The following is a 25,230-nucleotide window of genomic DNA, read 5'->3' as shown; positions in this document are numbered from 1 at the left end:
GTTGTGATTTGCAATTAATCATTTTACTCCAAAAATTTATGTTCACTCTCATAACCCACTTCATTTACACATATTACTAACACATACTTCAAACAATATGGCACCTTCAGCTTCTAGTTTCCAATCTATGAATTTTTCGTAATATCATGTTTGTTGCCAACCTCTTAGCATAAAAATTACTAGACCGTTCTGCAAATTGTCGCCGTACCGGGAGGGGGTATTTTTCACACTATGTCACAGTTGGAAGGTCTTATAGTTGGACCGAGTTTGGTTAGGGAGGGGGTATTTTTCACCCTATGGTACCATTGGTTATTTATCCTATAGGACCCTAGTTGAGGGAAGGTTTTTTCACCCTTCGAAGTCGATGGTTAGTTACCCTACGTAGCCTAACTATTTCCGACACAGCTAGGTGGCTACACGGATAAACTAGCTTCAGTTAATTGCTAGTTCCAGTAGTCACCGCTAAGTGACTCTTTTCCTTAATCTGCTTTCGCGCTAATGGAATTTTATTACGTAACTACACACTGGTGAACTAGTTCAATTTAATTGATTGTACCAGTAATTGTCGCTAGGCGGCTACCGCAATCCCCTTTTCTCGCTAGCTAAATTATAGATAGCTATTATAATAAGTTCCTGATATCGTGAAAGGAATTATAATTAATTCAATGCAACGAATAATTAAATATCCATCAATTAAAGAGTACAATTTTAATAGTCTCCCCTATTTAGGAGAATAACAATTTAATATCAATATCAGGAATATTAACATTTTTGCTAGGACAACTTATTAAGTCCTAGCTCTTACTAAACCTAGTTATCCTATAAAAGAGATTGCAGTTTCAAGATTTTTTCAGTTCAACGTACTACTTCACTACAACGATAAATAAATTTGGAGCTGGTTTCAATACCGGTAAAGTGAGAAATTATTTCCACAAAATTGACAATGATTAGTTATAGTTTGATAAACAAAAGAATGCATTTAATGCTAAGAAGAAAATAATTTCAAACTTAGAATTTGATGTTACTGATGAGACAAGTGCGGTGAATATGGCTGTTCTGTTACGTAATTCGATGAATGTACGTGATAGCTTAATGAGGGAATTGTTTGAATACAGTGAAAAGCTAACTCACTATTACCTAAAATGTAACCGCCTTGAGGAAAAAGTTACAACTATGTTGAAAAAAACTGATGAAATTGATGGAAAAATAGATGATATTAGTGAAAGAATTAATCAATTGAATGATAAAATCGATTATATTGTGTAACGTTGCGTTCCCGCAGCGTTACAATAGCTGCCATCTAGCGCTTTGCTAATCTCAAGCGCTAGATAGGCGGGTCGTATGCGAACTAGGAAGTTATCAACCGATGAGTTATTGATCGGGGATCGATAACTTGTCGGCTTCCTAGTGTCGCGCGATGGGTGTAGCGGGGCAGCGGTGGGACAGGCGCAGGGCCTTACCTGCTTCAGCGGACTGCCCCGACACACGTAGTTTGGAGGTTCATAGGAACAATGTTGTTAAGAAACCCCACCGCTGGAAATAAGCCGCAGCAAGGCAGCAGCCGCCGCAGCGAAGTAGAAACAGTGCAGGCAGAAGTGCAACGACTGCCACCTTGCCGCGAACCCATTCCGGACAGCGGAGCCTACCAGCCCTTCGGGCCAGTGTCAAGGGCGAGAAAGAGAGAGAGACGAGAGAGATAGAGAAGAGAGCCAGCCCTAGGTAGCTGATATAAGGGTGATTATTCGTATTGTGAAAAGTCCAGTGACGTCCCGGGGTGTGCTTGGGCTTTAGGGCTCGTATCACCGAACGGTTTTATAGGGAACCGCTGGCCCTGCTCCCCCGTCACGGGTAAGCGGACAACCTAGCGGAGTGGTCATTCCGTCGGACCTGTAAAGAACGTCATATTGTGTAAAAGCGCGAATTAGTAAAAGTGTTCGCGATTACATCGATTCGTTGTGAGTTTGACCGTTGACAGGAACGTTCCCGTAAGTCGGTTCAAGGCCGCGGACTTAGTATACTCATCGTGAGGACTCGCGACCTTAGACTCCCAAAAGTAAACAATCTGGGTCGTTATTGTGCTTGAGTATGCGGGAACAGAGTAAGTGCGAATAACCGTCGAGTGACGCGCACGCGCGGGGATAGGGACTTATCCGCGTAACGTCACGTCGTGGTTAGCCTAGGAATCCACCGGTGGCGCGCGAGTACCGCGCGACTCGGTGGGGATAGAGTTCCTATAAGGAGAGTTGTGCCAATCCTACATCTTTGTTGTAATTGGCTGATGCGTATTCCGCCATTTATAGTCCTCCTTCCGTTACAAGTCAATAAAGTTAGAGTTAGAACACACCTGTTATTTGGTTTTTGACGGGAGCATCATGCACACATCTACAGTTTGAAATTAATATTACTGATTATTCTAAATATTAAGTAAGTATACAAAACATATTTCAATTTTTTTGATGTATATAACTTTAAAATTTAATGCATATAATTTTTATCATATTAGAATGTTTCAAAAATATTTTAAGTGGATAGATAACATGTACGAGCTCTCTGGTAAATTGAAGGTTAACTTATAATTGACAAGAACATAAAAAAATACATAATGCCTAGCTGTGCTGCAAAAGAATGTAAAAACCATTCGAGGTATGGCATAAAAATGTGCTATTTTCCTAAAAACCATGAAAGAATAACACTTTGGCTAAAAATGCTCAACTTATATCTCCTATAAGAGACGATTTAGCATTATGTGAGGTATGTACGGAAATTTTTTTTTGGTTTAAAATAATTTATGTATTTACTTTTCTTTTAACAGTTCCACTTTGTAATGGACATGTGGGAAAAACAACGGGTCGATGGAACAAAAAAATTAAAGCCTCATGCTGTTCCCACTATTTTCGGGGATTGTGTTACTCAAATTAAATGCAAACTAAATTCAGGTACTAATATAAATAAAGCATCATTTATAAACGAATATTTTAGTGTCACAGCTTTTTAAAATAATATATAAATTTTAGAATGTATATCAGATACAGAGATTTCGCAACCATCACCAGTATTAGTATATACAAATTCATTGACCAAAGATACTCTTATAATATCTGAACAAGACTCATTATTAAAACCAATAGCCTCTACTAGCGCAAGGGAACCCAGTGAATAATTATCTATGAAAGAAGCAAACCCAGAACCTGAATCTCAAAAACATATAGATATTGGCGATATACAGGGAATTGAAACGACTGCTTTATCCACCATACAAAATAATAATGATTTAGCTGAGAGATATAAACAATTATATGAAAATAGTGAGAGGCAAAGGATTCTAATGAAGAAAAAGTATCAGCAAGACACAATAAGCTTAAAGAGGAAAATCAAAAAACTCGAGGAAATAGTATGTATAAAAGAACAGCTTCCAAAAGCATTGGACGCAATTTTTAACGCAGATCAAAAAAAGCTTTTATGCATGCAATATAAAAAAGTACCATGTTGGTGTGATAAGACGCTTGTTAAAGCATTTCAGTTAAAATTTGCATGTGGCAACTCGGGTTACAGGGAATTATTACATCAGGGTATTCCACTTCCTTCTCTTAGGACATTACACAGATCATTAGAAAAATGGAAATTTGAAAGTGGTATATCTACTGAAATTTTCCAATTTTTAAATATTAAGTGTTCCCAATTTAAAAATGACATAGATAAAGATTGCATTATCGTTCTGGATGAAATAAGTATATCTTCAAGTAAAATATACGATACATCTACATGTAAATTTGTAGGCTTTGTTACATTACCAGATCATGATCCTGATGAATTAGCGACGCATGGTTTAGTGTTTATGCTTGCTGGTATCGGCCACAGATGGAAGCAAACTGTTGCTTACTATTATTCAGGGAATTCTACAGATGGTAGAGTTTATAAAAAGATTATTTTAGAAATTTTAAAAAAATCTGAGGAAATAGGGTTACTGGTGCATGCTGTTGTATCCGATATGGGGTCTCCTAACCAGGCAATGTGGAAGGAATTTGGCATTCATTCTTCGCGTTATTCGGTTACACAAAATAAATGTATACACCCTCTAGATGCCACTCGATGTCTTTATTTTTTTCATGATGTTTGTCACGCTTTAAAAAACCTAAAAGAAGGTATTTTAAACCATGAGCAAATAATAATACCCGCAAAATTTGTTGACAAATATAAACTACCAACGAATAAAGCAAGCTGTAAACATTTTAAAGAGTTACTTATGTCTCAAAAAAATTTAGAGCTTTTGCTTGTACCAAAATTAAAAGAAGAATATTTAGATAGAACAAAACATTTCCAAAAAATGAGAGTAAAAAATGCTTCGCATGTGATGAGTCAAGACGTAAGCTTTGCACTTACCTATTTAGCTTTTGAATGTAACAAAAAGGAGTACGAAACAACGGCATGGATAGTTGCTCAAATCTCAAAATGGTTTAATATTGTAAGCTCAAGAAATTTAACTTTTGCTTTAAGTCGCAGAAATGAGAACAAATTTTTAGAATCTATAAATTTTTTATTAGAATTTGTAGAAATAATATGTTCGATTACTTTTGGAAAAAATACAAATTGGAAACCATTTCAAAAAGGTATTATTATTTCTACCATGTCATGCATAGAATTATCAAAACACCTTATTGAAAATAGGAACTTTCAATTCGTTTTTTGCGGTAGATTCACGCAAGATTGTATCGAAAACTTGTTTGCTGTTTTACGATCTAAACATTCAATTTTAAATGCATTACAATTTAAATGTAACTTGAAGCTTGTAACTGTATCTCAGTATATTCGCAAAATATCAACAAGCAATTATAATGATGATGACTGTGAATTCTTACCAGACTTTTTAAACGTAGTAAAATCTAGTCAAAACGAACGGCAAAATGAAGCCAAAGAAAACGTTATTCCAGTACCTCATTTATTGCTGAAAGATATAGTATTAACCAATGTTGAGCTAAATATTTTAAATAATATAGCAGGATACATAGTAAATAGCATTATAAAATCTAATAAAGCATGCAGAGAATGTATAAAAAGCGTTGGTTCCAAAAAAAGAAACTTAACTTACTACAGTAAGTTTTCATTTTGTAAGAGTTATGGCGATAATACTTTATTCTTTGTGAATAAAGAAACATTTAATTTTTTCCTTGAGATGGAAAAAATATTTAGAAGTTTCATGAACATTGTTCGTAAAAATAATAATTATAATTTATATTCGTTTTTTATTAGTAAATTTAAGTATGTACAGTTTAATATTGTTGATTGTCATAATTTGAAAAATAAAATAATTGCTAGGTTTGTACAATTTAGACTAAAAATTAGTTCAAAAAAAGGTGTGATACAAAAAAATTGTACACAATCTAGTAAAACTATGGCAATGCATTACTGCATCAAATAAATCTATGATTTAAAAAATAAGATTACATGTTTATTTTTTTAAATAAATATTTTTATTTACAAGTTTCACAAAATTTTTACAGCAATTTTTATTTTACAGGACACTTATTTATCCAACCTTTACTACTGGTGATCATTAGAATTTAAAACGACATATTTATATGAAATCGATGGCTAAAGCTACCAACTATTTTTAATTACGTTTAAAGCTATCGTATTCTCCTTCTTCAGACATACGACGTGTGTATAATCATGGTATAAAATTTAAAATGTAAATATTTATTTTAATTATTCATTACTATAAATTTATAAGATGAAGAAGAATTAAATATATTGAATAACAATCAAATGCGAATTTTCTTGTGTATATACTATTTTAAGCATTATCTACGAAGACAATGAAGTGTTAATTTTATTCAACGCATGTAGCGTTTTGAAAATGTCGCGTATCAATTTTGATCACGTGCTCTTTGGACTATAAATGGCGTCTTTGCATATTTCCGGTTGGATTGGCACAACTCTCCTTATAGGAACTCTAGGTGGGTATAGTTTCTTTAAGTCTACCATATAAAATATACTTTTATATGACGAAGAACATTTATAACTACACACTGTTGTGGGTTTTGTTTTAAAAGACTGATATTATATATTTTTTTTAATGCCTTTATTCATCTCTTAGAATTTTATGCCTAACAACTTCTTACTCGAAAGATCAAACTTGAACGAATAACTGTCGAACGAATTCTACCGGATATCTCTCGAATAATCGAGTAGTTGAGATACATCGAACAATCGACTTATAACTAACTGTACATTTTGATCATATTATATTTTTTTACTATAGTAACGCTACAAATATTCCTCCCAGAGCGTAAATTAATGATAAGTTATTAAGCGAATCTGACGGATTTTTTAATCTTTTGTGCCGCTGGATATGTTTTAATATGTGTAGGTTCATCGGAATTATTTTCAATATACGCTGGTTTGAGTCTTTCTATTGAAACTGTAGCTGGTGAACCTTTTATATTTATTTTAAAAACTTTATCCGTGATTCTTTGCAAAATTTCATATGGTCCTTCATAAGGAGATTCGAGTGTTTTTCTTGCGTCAATCCTTATAAATACATGGGTACATGTATACAGGTCCTTATGAATGAATATCTTCTTATTTCCATGAAAAAGTGTTTGAGATTGACGTAATTTTCTAATTCTTTTTCTAAGATCTTCCAGGAAAAGTCGAGGTTGTCCAATGTCTGCTACATCCACAAAATATTCACCTGGTAATCGTAATGTAGTACCGTATAACATTTCTGCTGCAGATGCTTTTATGTCCTCCTTTACAGCTGTTCGCAAGCCTAATAAAATCAGTGGAATATTATCAACCCAATTATTATCATTGTTGTTATGACACATTAACGCTGTTTTTAAAGGTCTATGTAACCTTTCTATCATTCCATTAGATGAAGGATGATAAGCTGTTGTTCTGATTTTATGAGCTCCAAGAGTTTTAGATAATGCTTGAAACAACTGTGATTCAAATTGCTGACCTCTATCTGTGGTAATTATTGATGGTGTTCCAAAACGTGAGATCCAATTTGCAATGAAAGCTTCTATGATTGTTTCGATACTCATGTCTTTTATAGGTACTACCTCTGGCCATCGTGTAAATCTGTCTATTAAGGTAAGACAATATTTATATCCTTTACATACTGGAAGTGGTCCGACAATATCCAAATGGATGTGTCTAAATCTCTCATCAGGAATGGTTATGTTATCAGGAAATGTTTTTGTATGTTTGTTAATTTTATTACGCTGACATTGAAAACATACTTTAACCCATTCTGAAATATCTTTGTTCATATTGGGCCAAATAAATTTCCTTTGTATTAATTTTTGTGTTGCTTTAACACCAGGATGTGATAACTTATGAACATTATCAAATATTTTTCTTCTCAGTATCAATGGAATAAAAGGTCTAACATCTGATGAACTAGTATCACAAATTAAATAATTATCAATATCTTGCATTAGTAGCTTTTTTAATTGTAAAGATGTTTTGTTATCTTGTAACAACATTTTTAATTCCTGATCGTCCTGTTGTGCTTTAACAATGTCTTCTGTAGAGATTATTACAGGCATATCTATTTGATTAACTCTAGACAAGGCATCAGCCACTATATTATCCTTTCCTGAAATATGAATTATTCTTGTAGTAAATTGACTAATATATTCTAATTGTCTTGCTTATCTCGGTAATGCTTTATCAGATTTCTGGTTGAAGGCATAAACCAGAGGTTTGTGATCCGTTTTAATTATCAAGTCTTGTCCTTGAATTAAATTTCTGAAGTATTTTAGACTACTGAAGACTGCTAACAACTCCCTATCATATGTGCTGTATTTCTGTTGTGCATCTGATAATTTTTTTGAATAGAAATCTAATGGTTGCCATTCCCCTTGATAGCATTGTTCAAGAACTGCTCCCATACATGTATCTGATGCGTCGGTATACAAGGCTAATGGAGCATCATTATGAGGATGATGGAGCAGGCACGAATTCGCTAATTGCTGCTTGACTGTGTCAAATGCTATTCTACTTTCTTCAGTCCATTGAATGACTCTTTTATCATTCTTCTTGGAGCCAACTAAATATTTTTGTAATGACATTTGAGGCTTAGCTGCTTCTTTAATAAATTTTCTATAAAAATTTACCATTCCTAAAAATCTTCTTAGGTCTTTAACTGTTTGTGGTAATTTATAATCCAAAATTGCTTGGACCTTTTCTTTTATAGGTTTAGTTCCATCCTTAGTTATATTATAACCAATGTAATTGACTTCTTCAACAAAAAATTCGCATTTAGGAAGGTTAATAGAAAGTCCATATTTTTGCAATCTATCAAATACTTCTCTAATATGTTTTTCATGTAATTGCTCATTAGAAGACGCAATTAGTATGTCGTCAATATAAGCATGACAAAAATCAAGACCTCTTAATGCCTCATCAATCAGACGTTGAAAAGTTTGAGCTGCATTTCTCAAACCAAATGTCATTACTTTAAATTGAAACAAACCAAAAGGGGTTATTATTGCTGTTTTTTCTTGATCTTCATCTGCTAGAGGAACTTGATGAAAAGCCTTTTTTAAATCAACTTTTGAAAATATCCTGCACCCATCCAATATATTAGAAAAGTCGTGTATATGTGGAATTGGATATTTGTCCGGCAATGTGACTGCATTTAGTCTTCTATAATCACCGCAGATTCTGTATTCACCTGCCTTATTTTTAACTAAATGTATTGGCGTTGCCCAATTGCTGGAAGATGGTTTACATAATCCTTGATGAATCATGTCTTCAATATTCTTCTTAGCTATTTTATATTTGTCAGTTGGAAGTCTTCTAGCTTTTTCGAAAATGGGCATTCCTTTAGTAACTATATAATGCTTAATATTATGTACATTTTTTTTAACAGCTAAAGGTTTTATAATATCTGGAAATGACTTAATAATATTACTAATTACATTATTAAACTTATTAGAAATATCAACTAAAGTAATAGTGGGATACATAGCTTTGGTAAGTTTGGCATTTTTAGACAATGAGGTTATACCATCGATAATACATTTATTTCTTATATCTACTAGTAAACTATAATTAGATAAAAAATCAGCTCCTAAAATCGGGATACTCACATCAGCTACAATAAAATTCCATTGGAAATTTCTTCGTAATCCTAAATTAACATCAATTAACTTCATACCATAGGTTTCTATCTTTGTATTGTTAGCTGCATATAATATCTGCGTTGCTGGTAATATAGATTCCTTTTTTACATAGGCAAATGGAAATACTGATACATCGGCTCCAGTATCAATCAAATACCTGTTTCCCGATTTGGTATCAGATATTAACAGACGATTTTTATGTGCAGATGCACCATCACACGTCTGTATCTGTGGCGCATTTATTAGTTTTCCTGCTTGTTAACAGAAGGATCAAAATTACACGGCATCTTACATTTATAAGCGTTATGTCCAAATTTTTTATGATAATAGCAAATTGTTTGCTCCTTAGGCTCTTTTGATCTATTTCTATTTTTATTATATCTCCTATTTCGACTGCGAGATCTGGATCTATTGAAACCATCCATCCTTGCCGTTAAAGCAGCTATTTGTTTACATAAATGCTCAATATCTATGGAATTATTCCTATGTTTATTAATATCATTGCTTTGACATATTTGGTTTATAGATGGTGAAATAATGTCTATAATTCTATCAGCTTGCTGAGCCAATTTATCAAGATCAACATCTTCATTAATAGAAAGTACAGTTCTAACATTTTCTGGAAGCTGTTCCAAAAAGTATGTTTTTAATAGAGAATCACCAAGTTGACCTTGAGCTTGATTTCTCAATTCCATGAGAAAAATAGATGGCTTTTTATTTTCCAATTGTAATCCATGTACTAATTTTCTTAACTTAGACTCTGCCGACTCTTGAAATGATTGTATTATTTATTTTTTAATTGCTGCATATTTGTCTTCACTCGGTGGTGAAATCATTAAGTTTGATACGAACGGAAGTATCTCATGATCAAGATTATATAATATATATTGATATTTCAAATGATCATCTTTAATATTGAAAATATCAAAAATTGTTTCCACCTGAAGAAGCCATAACGTAGGATTTGGCTTGTAAAATGGCGGCAGTCTAACTTCTTTAGTCGTCATGTCTAATCCTTTTACATCCAAACTTTTTGAAAAACAATCAGGGCTATCAGTTACTGATTTTGGAATTGTAGGTGTTACCTTCTCTTCTTCAATTTTATTTTCTTCTTCCTTTATTTTAGAACGAGTTGTTGGCGGCATTTCAGTACTGGACGGAAGATCACGTCGGGGTCACCAATTTATAGTTTCTTTAAGTCTACCATATAAAATATACTTTTATATGACGAAGAACATTTATAACTACACACTGTTGTGGGTTTTGTTTTAATAGACTGATATTATATATTTTTTTTAATACCTTTATTCATCTCTTAGAATTTTATGCCTAACAACTTCTTACTCGAAAGATCAAACTTGAACGAATAACTGTCGAACGAATTCTACCGGATATCTCTCGAATAATCGAGTAGTCGAGATACATCAAACAATCGACTTATAACTAACTGTACATTTTGATCATATTATATTTTTTTACTATAGTAACGCTACATGGGGACCGCCGCGAACGCCAACTAGTAGCTCGAGCGCGGGGCTAGCTACTACGTCATCGGGGCTTCAGCCGCGTTCGCACGACTTAGGCCGCGTCCACATTTAAGACCTCGCGTAACAGGTAGGGGTTCAAGTGTCCTAATTTTCTTTAGTGATAAAATAGCGGCTGTATGAGACTACATTGTAGGGATAAGATAATCTATAGTATATGTATAGTGTGTTATGAAAATGGATGAAACATCAGAAACATTCGAAAGATTTATAAACACGTGTTTCCGGTAAGAGTTAAAGTGAGCATCTTATGATTTTTATGAAACGTTTATTATTTACAATGTTAATAAGATATTTTAAGGAAAAATTAGATATGTTTTATAATCATGACGTTTGTTGTGATGTGAAGAATAAGTAAGTAACGGTTATGTATATAAGTTAATTAATTTTTAATATATTAATAAAAAACTAATTCTGTTCTTAATTAAAAAAAGTGATCATTAATTGTAAATCAAATTTATTGTAGGTAAAAGGAGCAAAGACAACGTGTCCCAACAATGAATGCCTAGTGGAATAAATTATATATTATGTAGTTATAGCAGAGGATTATTAATAAATTAAATTTAAAGCGACTGTATTTATACGAGTAAATGTCATAATATAATCACTAGGAAATTGTTACATGTTCTGTTTGTGAAGATAATGATTTCTAATAAAGGTAAATTTTAATAAATCAATTGAACATTTTTTCTCATTCATTAATTTTCCCTATAATAATATATGCTACACATCTAAAAATAGTGAAAATAGTATAGTTTTTAAAAATGAGAATGTCACTTATTGCATGAACACTATTCAGACAAAGAGGCTTCAAATAGCTAATAAACTTAAAAATGTTCAATAACTTTAATCGTTTCTCAATGATTGATTTTTTACTTTTCGTAGAGTAGTATTTAAATTATTTGAGAGATATCATTTTGTTCTAGGTGTCATTTTGACACATGTAGTTGAAACTTTTGGTTAAAATTTGAATATATATGTACACTAATAAATGATATTAGAAATAATGTTAATAAAGCTAACTCTATATTCAATCAGGCAAGCAACTTAATGTATATTCTCATTAAGAAATGGAAGTCAATTCATATTTATAATTTTGGCATTATCTTTGAGTATTCATATTGACTGAATATAATAAACAGAGCTATAAAAATGTCTAAACTCAAGTATTGAATTTTTTATTGTTTTTCAAAATGTTTATGAAGGAAAAGTATGTTTTAATGGAAATACCGAACTCAACAGTAAATTAAAAGTTCAAATAAAAGAAACAGTAATTTTAACTATGTATAATATAATATTTCTTTTAAGGTAAATTAAGGATAATATCTGGAGGATCCTTCTCCTTTCACTACTTAAGCCCAAGATTCATACATGAAGCAATGGGTATCTCAATTGACAGGTGGTGGTTGCATCGCTGAGTTAAATGAAGAGTGTAATACAGAAGAGCTCAAGTGTACAAATTTATAATATAAAGACAGATGTATATGTCTCATTTATAAAGAGCCATCTATGAGGTAAATATAAGTTGAAACAGCCTTTTTACAAATAATTTAATATAGTTGGTATACTGATTGAACACTGGCATATAAAAATTGAAATCAAATTTATTTGTTTGCTCTATTTATTTCTTTACGTAAACATAGAATAGTTTTCTTTTTCATCAAACAATGAGACTCAGTTCGCAAACATTGTGTTTAATGCATGTCTCAAATATATTTCTATACGACTAAACTAATTTTTGAATAGTCATTTGCTTACAAGCTATTTTGAATATTAAAGTTAACTGAAAAAACTCCAGTGTCCATTTAGTGAATTTGTCATTCTTATTGAAAGAAGGTCGTAAAGTAATTAGTGTATTTATCAGAGATTGGACAAATTTTTAGATTTGATAAACTATATATGCATGATGAAAAACATTAGTTACATAAAATGCTTGTTATATAAAAATATGAATAAAATGTTTGAAAAATATTACCACAACAATAATAGTATTATCTATGAATAATATATTATTTTTTTTTAGACGACAAAGTCTCTGGAACTTGAAGGCCTTTCTTCTTTCGTCATCTGTACCAAAATCTTGGCTGCGAGGTAGCCAAATGTTTTTGAAGCTGAAAATATTTTGAAAAATTTAAATACACAGTGCATTTATCAGTAAGAATATTTGTAACCACAATATAGTATATGCTACATCACTTTACAATTGATATTTTCGGAAAACCTTATTTATTTAAAAATATATTTACTATGAAAGAATTAAGAAACTATTTTATGAAAAAGCTTCATTAATTTTATCAATTGATTTGAAAACTTGTTTTAGTAGTACATCATTATTATCTTGTTAATAGGATAAGACAGATTTTTTTTCTTCTGAGTATTTTATACTTAAACCCAAATAGTTATTACAGTTTTAGTAAGAAAATAAGCAGAGATAAAAATTGGCTTACCATTGAAATAAGTAAAGTTCTTTCTTCCACTCCTTTACCAATGATGCGATCTGCCCTCAAAAGAGGCAATGCCTCATCTATATGACATACAAAAGATATGAAATGCTTATATCTATATATATATTTTTAGTAAGAGTGATGACTGTATAAAAATGCTGCTTTTACTAAAATATGTTTTTTCCTACTTTTTCTCAATGCCCTTTATGCAATAATGAACGTTTAATTTCTTAAAATTCTTTAAAAATGCATTAAATTTTCTCATATCTTTGTCGCTTCAAAATTAAAAGTCAAAGTACCATTTTCTAAAAATTTTATTTGTCTAGTTATAATTTAATGAGAGTCTGTGTCAATATAAAGACTGAGTAAGATCGGATTTTTGAAATATGACATGTACGTTGAGAGTATTGCATAAACAGTATTGAAATACGCACCACAATTCAACAATCTAATAAATTATTAATTCAATATAAAATATAAGCCCTCAACAAACAAAAAGAAATTTTCACATATTTTTATATGGAATTTTCACAGTGACATTTTTTCATCAAGCTCTAATGTCGAATATTCAATATATTCTCCTTACTTAATTCTTAATCAGTGAGTTTTCACTCATATACATATACATATTATTATATATATCTGTGTCTCTCTTGTACGAAGACATTTTAAAATAAAAATTGAAATCTCTTCGTCAGCTTTCGAATATGCTTCACACCTTATTATATATTTTCGTGTGTCAAGTTTACAGGTTCATAAATACGAAAACAGAATGACATTATATTACAAATTGTAGCACGGACATATAAATTATACTTCAATATTATTACCTTTATATAATAATATTCTCACAAAACGTTATTTTTAGTTGCAATAGTACGAATTTAATATTTATATGTTATATATATATATATATATATATATATTTACCCATGTTTGCCAGCGATTTTCGAACTTTCTTAATAAAGTCAGCATTTTCAAAAACTGACATTGTTAAGAAGTATTGTACAAGCGTTCCTGAGGCTGTCTCTGACATATTGTTAAATGTCTTCCAACTTCTTCTCAGCCAATCGTGAAATTCTGTATGGCATCTTCTTCTCTTACACTCTGACAATTTTAGATTGTTACTCAATTGTTTAATTTCTGTGATGCTGACTTTAATTAAATCTTTTAATTTTACTGTGAACAATAACAATGTTTAGTTAACAATTTTTTTACTTTAACGTACAACGTAATGAAAAAAACGAGCAATAAGAAAATAATATTTACATATAAATGTGAAAAAATTAGGTCTTTTGGTCATCAGTTCCTTTAAATGTTTGTGATAGCGTTCTTGTCCGTTGTTTGTTTTTACTTCCTCGTTGAATACGCTCAAAATACTATTATCTATTTGTTTTAACCAAAAACGTTTCACATATTTCATTAATTTTGTTAACTGTGCAATATCCTTAATGTCATCATTTTTAGAAATGTTTTCTTCTATTATCTTAAACCCTACTTTTATAAGTGAAGGTGGTAGTAAAGGCAAGTTATATATTTTTCTTAAATAAAAACTTCCCTTGACATAACTAGCCAATTTCTTCTTTTTTAGGATTTTTAACAATCCCAACTTTTGCGCATTTTTTCTTACGTTCTGAAAATAATATTATACTTATATTAAACATTGTAGCTGCAAACTATAAAAGTTATAACAAGAGTATACTCACATCAACATAATGAAAGTAACAACCCTTTATTTTACACTCAGGGTAAACAATTTTTAAAGCGTTTTGCAATCCGATTTCATAATCGGTCATGATCGCTTTTATATTTAAATTGCGCATGATTGATTTTCTTATAAATTCTAGGGTCTTTATATAAATTTCTTCTCTCTTTCCTGACATCAAGACCCATGTACATGGTAAAAACTGAAATAATCAATTCAATTATAATTATTTACATAATACTATCATAAAGGAAGTTATTAACATAATATTCTAAATGTAAAGAATACTAAAATACCTTATTATTAACTCTTCCCATTATTGTTAATAACTGATAAACATCATTTAATTTGGGCCTTGTGTAGTAGGTGGCATCCAAACTAAAGTGAGTTATTCGTTGCTTCTCAAATAATATTATTAATTTTGCATCCGATAATATTATTTGCGTCTCTCTGCCTATTTCTAACTTATCGATGGTAATTTTATGCTCATCATCTCGAACCTTAAATTTTAATATTTCTTGCCAGACTTCATTTTTATGAAGCAAGCCAATGTTTTTTAAATTCGTTGGTTTGTACGGACACGATTGGTTTTTTTGCCTTTTCATGGAGCTTTTAATGTATTGGAAAGTTAATAATTCTAACGCCACTTCGTGTCTATTCAATTAAACAATAGAAAAGATCATTAATTACCTGTGGCTAAATAAAAATTAAAGATTCCAATGTACTTACTTTGTACAAACGTAATCGTAACTACTCTTTAATGGCATAGGAATATTTCGCATTGTTTCGAATAGTTCCTCTCAAAATTTTGACACTTTCAAATATTCGTCCTCTTTCTCATGGGTGTGTGTTCTCATTTGTACAAAATTATGGTTATCTAATTTTGCAGTACCTCTGCAATCTTTCTTTTTACATTTAAGGTAACTGCAATGCAAAACATGATAATCACTTCAAATATATTAAAAATTAATTAATATGTATTGTACTTACATTACGTCAAATCCATCTTTATTTTTTTTCTTCAAATTTTTGTAATAACAGAAGCCATCTTCGTAGATAATTTTAGTGGTTTTTAAATTACTCATTTTAAAAAAGTATTTACAATAATTTTCCAATTGAAATCGCACTATGGTACTTTTCTTTGCACGACGCACTATGAATCGAAACTTCTTCGCGCGTTATACAATCAAAACAAAGCAAGGCATGGTATTTCTTCGCGCGCTATACAATCAATACACAGCAAGGCATGGTATTTCTTCGCGCGCTATACAATCAAAACACAGCAAGTCTTGCTTTGTTTTGATTGTATAACGCGCGAAGAAGTTTCGATTCATAGTGCGTCGTGCAAAGAAAAGTACCATAGTGCGATTTCAATTGGAAAATTATTGTAAATACTTTTTTAAAATGAGTAATTTAAAAACCACTAAAATTATCTACGAAGATGGCTTCTGTTATTACAAAAATTTGAAGAAAAAAAATAAAGATGGATTTGACGTAATGTAAGTACAATACATATTAATTAATTTTTAATATATTTGAAGTGATTATCATGTTTTGCATTGCAGTTACCTTAAATGTAAAAAGAAAGATTGCAGAGGTACTGCAAAATTAGATAACCATAATTTTGTACAAATGAGAACACACACCCATGAGAAAGAGGACGAATATTTGAAAGTGTCAAAATTTCGAGAGGAACTATTCGAAACAATGCGAAATATTCCTATGCCATTAAAGAGTAGTTACGATTACGTTTGTACAAAGTAAGTACATTGGAATCTTTAATTTTTATTTAGCCACAGGTAATTAATGATCTTTTCTATTGTTTAATTGAATAGACACGAAGTGGCGTTAGAATTATTAACTTTCCAATACATTAAAAGCTCCATGAAAAGGCAAAAAAACCAATCGTGTCCGTACAAACCAACGAATTTAAAAAACATTGGCTTGCTTCATAAAAATGAAGTCTGGCAAGAAATATTAAAATTTAAGGTTCGAGATGATGAGCATAAAATTACCATCGATAAGTTAGAAATAGGCAGAAAGACGCAAATAATATTATCGGATGCAAAATTAATAATATTATTTGAGAAGCAACGAATAACTCACTTTAGTTTGGATGCCACCTACTACACAAGGCCCAAATTAAATGATGTTTATCAGTTATTAACAATAATGGGAAGAGTTAATAATAAGGTATTTTAGTATTCTTTACATTTAGAATATTATGTTAATAACTTCCTTTATGATAGTATTATGTAAATAATTATAATTGAATTGATTATTTCAGTTTTTACCATGTACATGGGTCTTGATGTCAGGAAAGAGAGAAGAAATTTATATAAAGACCCTAGAATTTATAAGAAAATCAATCATGCGCAATTTAAATATAAAAGCGATCATGACCGATTATGAAATCGGATTGCAAAACGCTTTAAAAATTGTTTACCCTGAGTGTAAAATAAAGGGTTGCTACTTTCATTATGTTGATGTGAGTATACTCTTGTTATAACTTTTATAGTTTGCAGCTACAATGTTTAATATAAGTATAATATTATTTTCAGAACGTAAGAAAAAATGCGCAAAAGTTGGGATTGTTAAAAATCCTAAAAAAGAAGAAATTGGCTAGTTATGTCAAGGGAAGTTTTTATTTAAGAAAAATATATAACTTGCCTTTACTACCACCTTCACTTATAAAAGTAGGGTTTAAGATAATAGAAGAAAACATTTCTAAAAATGATGACATTAAGGATATTGCACAGTTAACAAAATTAATGAAATATGTGAAACGTTTTTGGTTAAAACAAATAGATAATAGTATTTTGAGCGTATTCAACGAGGAAGTAAAAACAAACAACGGACAAGAACGCTATCACAAACATTTAAAGGAACTGATGACCAAAAGACCTAATTTTTTCACATTTATATGTAAATATTATTTTCTTATTGCTCGTTTTTTTCATTACGTTGTACGTTAAAGTAAAAAAATTGTTAACTAAACATTGTTATTGTTCACAGTAAAATTAAAAGATTTAATTAAAGTCAGCATCACAGAAATTAAACAATTGAGTAACAATCTAAAATTGTCAGAGTGTAAGAGAAGAAGATGCCATACAGAATTTCACGATTGGCTGAGAAGAAGTTGGAAGACATTTAACAATATGTCAGAGACAGCCTCAGGAACGCTTGTACAAGACTTCTTAACAATGTCAGTTTTTGAAAATGCTGACTTTATTAAGAAAGTTCGAAAATCGCTGGCAAACATGGGTAAATATATATATATATATATATATATATATATAACATATAAATATTAAATTCGTACTATTGCAACTAAAAATAACGTTTTGTGAGAATATTATTATATAAAGGTAATAATATTGAAGTATAATTTATATGTCCGTGCTACAATTTGTAATATAATGTCATTCTGTTTTCGTATTTATGAACCTGTAAACTTGACACACGAAAATATATAATAAGGTGTGAAACATATTCGAAAGCTGACGAAGAGATTTCAATTTTTATTTTAAAATGTCTTCGTACAAGAGAGACACAGATATATATAATAATATGTATATGTATATGAGTGAAAACTCACTGATTAAGAATTAAGTAAGGAGAATATATTGAATATTCGACATTAGAGCTTGATGAAAAAATGTCACTGTGAAAATTCCATATAAAAATATGTGAAAATTTCTTTTTGTTTGTTGAGGGCTTATATTTTATATTGAATTAATAATTTATTAGATTGTTGAATTGTGGTGCGTATTTCAATACTGTTTATGCAATACTCTCAACGTACATGTCATATTTCAAAAATCCGATCTTACTCAGTCTTTATATTGACACAGACTCTCATTAAATTATAACTAGACAAATAAAATTTTTAGAAAATGGTACTTTGACTTTTAATTTTGAAGCGACAAAGATATGAGAAAATTTAATGCATTTTTAAAGAATTTTAAGAAATTAAACGTTCATTATTGCATAAAGGGCATTGAGAAAAAGTAGGAAAGAACATATTTTAGTAAAAGCAGCATTTTTATACAGTCATCACTCTTACTAAATATATATATATATATATAAGCATTTCATATCTTTTGTATGTCATATAGATGAGGCATTGCCTCTTTTGAGGGCTGATCGCATCATTGGTAAAGGAGTGGAAGAAAGAACTTTACTTATTTCAATGGTAAGCCAATTTTTATCTCTGCTTATTTTCTTACTAAAACTGTAATAACTATTTGGGTTTAAGTATAAAATACTCAGAAGAAAAAAAATCTGTCTTATCCTATTAACAAGATAATAATGATGTACTACTAAAACAAGTTTTCAAATCAATTGATAAAATTAATGCAGCTTTTTCATAAAATAGTTTCTTAATTCTTTCATAGTAAATATATTTTTAAATAAATAAGGTTTTCCGAAAATATCAATTGTAAAGTGATGTAGCATATACTATATTGTGGTTACAAATATTCTTACTGATAAATGCACTGTGTATTTAAATTTTTCAAAATATTTTCAGCTTCAAAAACATTTGGCTACCTCGCAGCCAAGATTTTGGTACAGATGACGAAAGAAGAAAGGCCTTCAAGTTCCAGAGACTTTGTCGTCTAAAAAAAAATAATATATTATTCATAGATAATACTATTATTGTTGTGGTAATATTTTTCAAACATTTTATTCATATTTTTATATAACAAGCATTTTATGTAACTAATGTTTTTCATCATGCATATATAGTTTATCAAATCTAAAAATTTGTCCAATCTCTGATAAATACACTAATTACTTTACGACCTTCTTTCAATAAGAATGACAAATTCACTAAATGGACACTGGAGTTTTTTCAGTTAACTTTAATATTCAAAATAGCTTGTAAGCAAATGACTATTCAAAAATTAGTTTAGTCGTATAGAAATATATTTGAGACATGCATTAAACACAATGTTTGCGAACTGAGTCTCATTGTTTGATGAAAAAGAAAACTATTCTATGTTTACGTAAAGAAATAAATAGAGCAAACAAATAAATTTGATTTCAATTTTTATATGCCAGTGTTCAATCAGTATACCAACTATATTAAATTATTTGTAAAAAGGCTGTTTCAACTTATATTTACCTCATAGATGGCTCTTTATAAATGAGACATATACATCTGTCTTTATATTATAAATTTGTACACTTGAGCTCTTCTGTATTACACTCTTCATTTAACTCAGCGATGCAACCACCACCTGTCAATTGAGATACCCATTGCTTCATGTATGAATCTTGGGCTTAAGTAGTGAAAGGAGAAGGATCCTCCAGATATTATCCTTAATTTACCTTAAAAGAAATATTATATTGTACATAGTTAAAATTACTGTTTCTTTTATTTGAACTTTTAATTTACTGTTGAGTTCGGTATTTCCATTAAAACATACTTTTCCTTCATAAACATTTTGAAAAACAATAAAAAATTCAATACTTGAGTTTAGACATTTTTATAGCTCTGTTTATTATATTCAGTCAATATGAATACTCAAAGATGATGCCAAAATTATAAATATGAATTGACTTCCATTTCTTAATGAGAATATACATTTAGTTGCTTGCCTGATTGAACATAGAGTTAGCTTTATTAACATTATTTCTAATATCATTTATTAGTGTACATATATATTCAAATTTTAACCAAAAGTTTCAACTACATGTGTCAAAATGACACCTAGAACAAAATGATATCTCTCAAATAATTTAAATACTACTCTACGAAAAGTAAAAAATCAATCATTGAGAAACGATTAAAGTTATTGAACATTTTTAAGTTTATTAGCTATTTGAAGCCTCTTTGTCTGAATAGTGTTCATGCAATAAGTGACATTCTCATTTTTAAAAACTATACTATTTTCAATATTTTTAGATGTGTAGCATATATTATTATAGGGAAAATTAATGAATGAGAAAAAATGTTCAATTGATTTATTAAAATTTACCTTTATTAGAAATCATTATCTTCACAAACAGAACATGTAACAATTTCCTAGTGATTATATTATGACATTTACTCGTATAAATACAGTCGCTTTAAATTTAATTTATTAATAATCCTCTGCTATAACTACATAATATATAATTTATTCCACTAGGCATTCATTGTTGGGACACGTTGCCTTTACTCCTTTTACCTACAATAAATTTGATTTACAATTAATGATCACTTTTTTTAATTAAGAACAGAATTAGTTTTTTATTAATATATTAAAAATTAATTAACTTATATACATAACCGTTACATACTTATTCTTCACATCACAACAAACGTCATGATTATAAAACATATCTAATTTTTCCTTAAAATATCTTATTAACATTGTAAATAATAAACGTTTCATAAAAATCACAAGATGCTCACTTTAACTCTTACCGGAAACACGTGTTTATAAATCTCTCGAATGTTTCTGATGTTTCATCCATTTTCATAACACACTATACATATACTATAGATTATCTTATCCCTACAATGTAGTCTCATACAGCCGCCATTTTATCACTAAAGAAAATTAGGACACTTGAACCCCTACCGCGTAACATACTGATACCGTGCAGTGAAGCCAGATCGTGGACAGAATATTCTCCCCACCATGCCGTCCTCTGCGCGCGCAACTCTCACACATAGAAAGCTGTTGCTATGCCGTGAGATGCTTTACCAATCGCAGAGCGCATACTCTTCCACCGGTACATACGTGTATCGGTCTTCTCCGACAAGCTTCAGTAGATCTCGGGAGTGAAAAAGAACGATGTCGATTCTCGGACCTCTCTCTTACTCTATAATACATTTACCAAACGCGACTCGCAAAGCAAAACAAAATCCTTTTCCTAATGCTTCGGTAAAAGTTAAATTACCGAAGGTCCCAGCCCGAAATTAAAACTTTCCTAAAATAGTTTTCAATTATTATAAAATGCTTATATGTAGCCATTAACTTATTAGATTTGATAATAAATATAAAAAATGCGTTCTTATAATTTCAAATGAGTTGAGGTATAATAAACTCAATGTTTATGTATTAATCTGATAACAAATGCATTTTTATATTTATTATTGACTTCAATAAGTTAATGGTTATTAAAAAAAAATCCTTTTAATTAAAAAAATATGAAAAAATTTTAAACTTCTCCAAGACTCGAACCCGAGCTCGCCGCGTGAGAAACGGAAACATTACCGTCTGCGCTACAGCGCTCATTTGGTGGACCAAAGGCAAATCGGCCTTTTAAGACTGACTACAATTCTTTTATTAACTAGTGATAAACGATCAAGAATTAGCTGTAATAATAAATACATTTATCTACGCAGAATTATTGCACTAAATTTATTATGTTTTCAATTTAAAGCATACATTTTGCATGAAGATACGATAGTTTAAGGGTATATCCATGCAGTACTCAAAATACAAAACTATTCATATTTTCCATTGTCATAAATTATTCGACTACACGTAACATATATTATAATATTACTTAATTAATTTATAACAATGGAGAATATGAATAGTTTTGTATTTAGAGTACTGCATGGATATACCCTTAAACTATCGTATCTTCATGCAAAATGTATGCTTTAAATTGAAAACATAATAAATTTAGTGCAATAATTCTGCGTAGATAAATGTATTTATTATTACAGCTAATTCTTGATCGTTTATCACTAGTTAATAAAAGAATTGTAGTCAGTCTTAAAAGGCCGATTTGCCTTTGGTCCACCAAATGAGCGCTGTAGCGCAGACGGTAATGTTTCCGTTTCTCACGCGGCGAGCTCGGGTTCGAGTCTTGAAGAAGTTTAAAATTTTTTCATATTTTTTTAATTACAAGGATTTTTTTTTAATAACCATTAACTTATTGAAGTCAATAATAAATATAAAAATGCATTTGTTATCAGATTAATACATAAACATTGAGTTTATTATACCTCAACTCATTTGAAATTATAAGAACGCATTTTTTATATTTATTATCAAATCTAAAAAGTTAATGGCTACATATAAGCATTTTATAATAATTGAAAACTATTTTAGGAAAGTTTTAATTTCGGGCTGGGACCTTCGGTAATTTAACTTTTACCGAAGCATTAGGAAAAGGATTTTGTTTTGCTTTGCGAGTCGCGTTTGGTAAATGTATTATAGAGTAAGAGAGAGGTCCGAGAATCGACATCGTTCTTTTTCACTCCCGAGATCTACCGAAGCTTGTCGGAGAAGACCGATACACGTATGTACCGGTGGAAGAGTGTGCGTGCTGCGATTGGTGAAGCATCTCACGGCATAGCAACAGCTTTCTATGTGTGAGAGCTGCGCGCGCAGAGGACGGCATAGTGGGGAGAATATTCTGTCCACGATCTGGCTTCACTGATACCGTGTAAGGAGGACCAGATATTGTATTGAGCACGGAATTTATAATAAAGAGAGTTTAACCAAAGTTGAGGATTTAGTGTGTTAGCAACCCCTTCCCTATATCCGCGTACGAGGGTTAGAACTCCCTCTGTATCAATAAATATTCGGGAATTATATAATAATTACATCGAAGGCGCCCGGGTCTTGTAGGAAGTCGCCTATTGGGACGGGAACGCGATCGGTGAGGGATCACTCCTCCCTCCCCTTGTACACTATCCCTTGAGATAGACAGTAGCGTCACAATTGATAATAAATTGGATCGAAAAGTTGAGGCATTACGGAAAGATATGTATGCTAGATTGAAAATTGTTGCAAATTATATCTCTAATGAGCTCCAAAAAGAGGAATTCACGACTGCCAATGAGAAGAAAAGAGATAATGATTGGAATTATGCTCTAAAGAAACTTTTACTACAGCCAGTGATTGATGAGCTAGTGTAAACATAACACGTAGTAGAATAGTCATGGGAAATGAGGAGAAGAAAGAGGAACGGAAACATCATTGGTCCTCAAGAGAATATTTATGACCTATGCTACGTATAGTGGGAGATAGTTTTGATCTATGGTGACGATAGTAGGAGGGATGAAGAACAATTAGCTTGAAGAGAGGGAGAATTTTTCATGAAACATGCATATTTAAATAGAATTATTTTAGTATAAGAAACGTAGGCATAATGGCACCATCGTTCGTTGATTTTCAAAGATTCCGTTTGACGGATAAGTCATTTATAATCAAAGAATTTGGCGTTTTACAAGAACAAAAAGTGTTCCATATTTTATTTTCACCGCCATATTCATATGCGTAGCTAAGTGAAGAGGAGCGAAAGCGAACAGAGCAAGAATATGAAAAGAAAAAAAATATATTATTTTCATTTAATATATTGTTTCTTTTTAGCTGGTTCTTTCTAAATCATCACGGCTTAAATTGGACGAATGGCTACTGACCCTACTATAAATATAAAGATATTATAAAGAAGTATATTTATGATGATGAGGATGAGATTTTTGTGCAAGGAATTGAAAATACAAATTGGTTAAGGGATATTTGTAATTTAGAAATAACTAATGTAGATAATTTTATGTGGGGGGATTTTGATTTAGAAGATAGCTTGCATAATTCACATCTTCCAGCATGTTTGAATCATGGAGGTGTATGTGCCTTAAAAAATGTCTATTATATGAAATATATGTATGAGCAAAAATCTGGAATATATGTATAACTGAAAAACGCTTGCATCTATTTTCTAACATGTCGTTACCTGTCTTCAATGTTCTCTTACTCCTTGAAGTGTTTCAGAGATCCTTTATCTGAAGAGCTCAGTTTCCCACTCACTTTTCCTCAGATCCTGCTGGTCTTCTCGAAGAAAAGAACAAAAGATGTCTCTACGAAATAGAGTTTTGAAAACGCAAGAAGAATATCGCGAGTGGGTACGAGAGTGTCGTGAATATATTCATAAACTGAGAATTTCTAATCGCAACGCACCTATAGGCACGCTGCAGAAAATTTTTTGCAGAAATTGCACATATACAGTGTCTTCTACTTAGAGCAGCTAAGGATAAGAGTTATTGTTTGAATCATGCTCTCAAGAATCCTGATTTAGGAAATGAGTATAATTATCATGAGGGGGTACGCAAGTGTCGTGATTATATTCGAAGTTTAAGAAATGCTAATAGATCTGCATCTCCCGATACAATACAGAAAAACCTGGCTGAAATAACAACTATCCAACGTCTACTTCTGCATGCAGCAAAAAGTAAGACATCAATTGGGGCGAGAAAGCTTATTTGTAAAGATCTCGAGTTTTCATTTAAATCTCGAATATGTAGCGGAATAGTTGTAAATTATAATTATATAAAATCACGTGATTTTCTAACAGGTGCAAAAGACTTAATACAGACCTAAACAGAAAAAGTGTTTAATAACATGAACGCAGTTAAGATAAATTGCATCTTTAACGGCCAATTTATTTGT

The 25,230-nt window shown here is 30.8% G+C and overlaps 1 protein-coding gene and 2 long non-coding RNA genes across 3 annotated transcripts in view; 1 reads left to right on the top strand and 2 right to left on the bottom strand.

Moving 5' to 3' along the window:
• LOC136777841 (neprilysin-1-like) overlaps positions 1-25,230 on the bottom strand; it is an 889,524-nt gene that overhangs the window by 369,657 nt on the left and 494,637 nt on the right. The gene's annotated exons all lie outside the window — the stretch shown is intronic.
• LOC136777860 (uncharacterized) lies at positions 10,912-12,863 on the top strand. Its single transcript, XR_010823331.1, has 4 exons — positions 10,912-11,032; positions 11,145-11,336; positions 11,987-12,192; positions 12,702-12,863. It is a non-coding gene; the product is annotated as an uncharacterized lncRNA (long non-coding RNA).
• LOC136777859 (uncharacterized) lies at positions 19,219-21,236 on the bottom strand. Its single transcript, XR_010823330.1, has 4 exons — positions 21,116-21,236; positions 20,812-21,003; positions 19,956-20,161; positions 19,219-19,446 (listed from the first exon to the last, which is right to left on the bottom strand). It is a non-coding gene; the product is annotated as an uncharacterized lncRNA (long non-coding RNA).

The sequence above is a fragment of the Prorops nasuta genome, unplaced genomic scaffold (genome assembly GCF_024137725.1).
Source record: "Prorops nasuta isolate Cenicafe-Biocafe unplaced genomic scaffold, Cenicafe_Pnas_1.2 PNAS00012, whole genome shotgun sequence".
Classification (NCBI taxonomy): Eukaryota; Metazoa; Arthropoda; class Insecta; order Hymenoptera; family Bethylidae; genus Prorops; species Prorops nasuta.
This window is presented reverse-complemented; position numbering and strand designations above follow the sequence as displayed.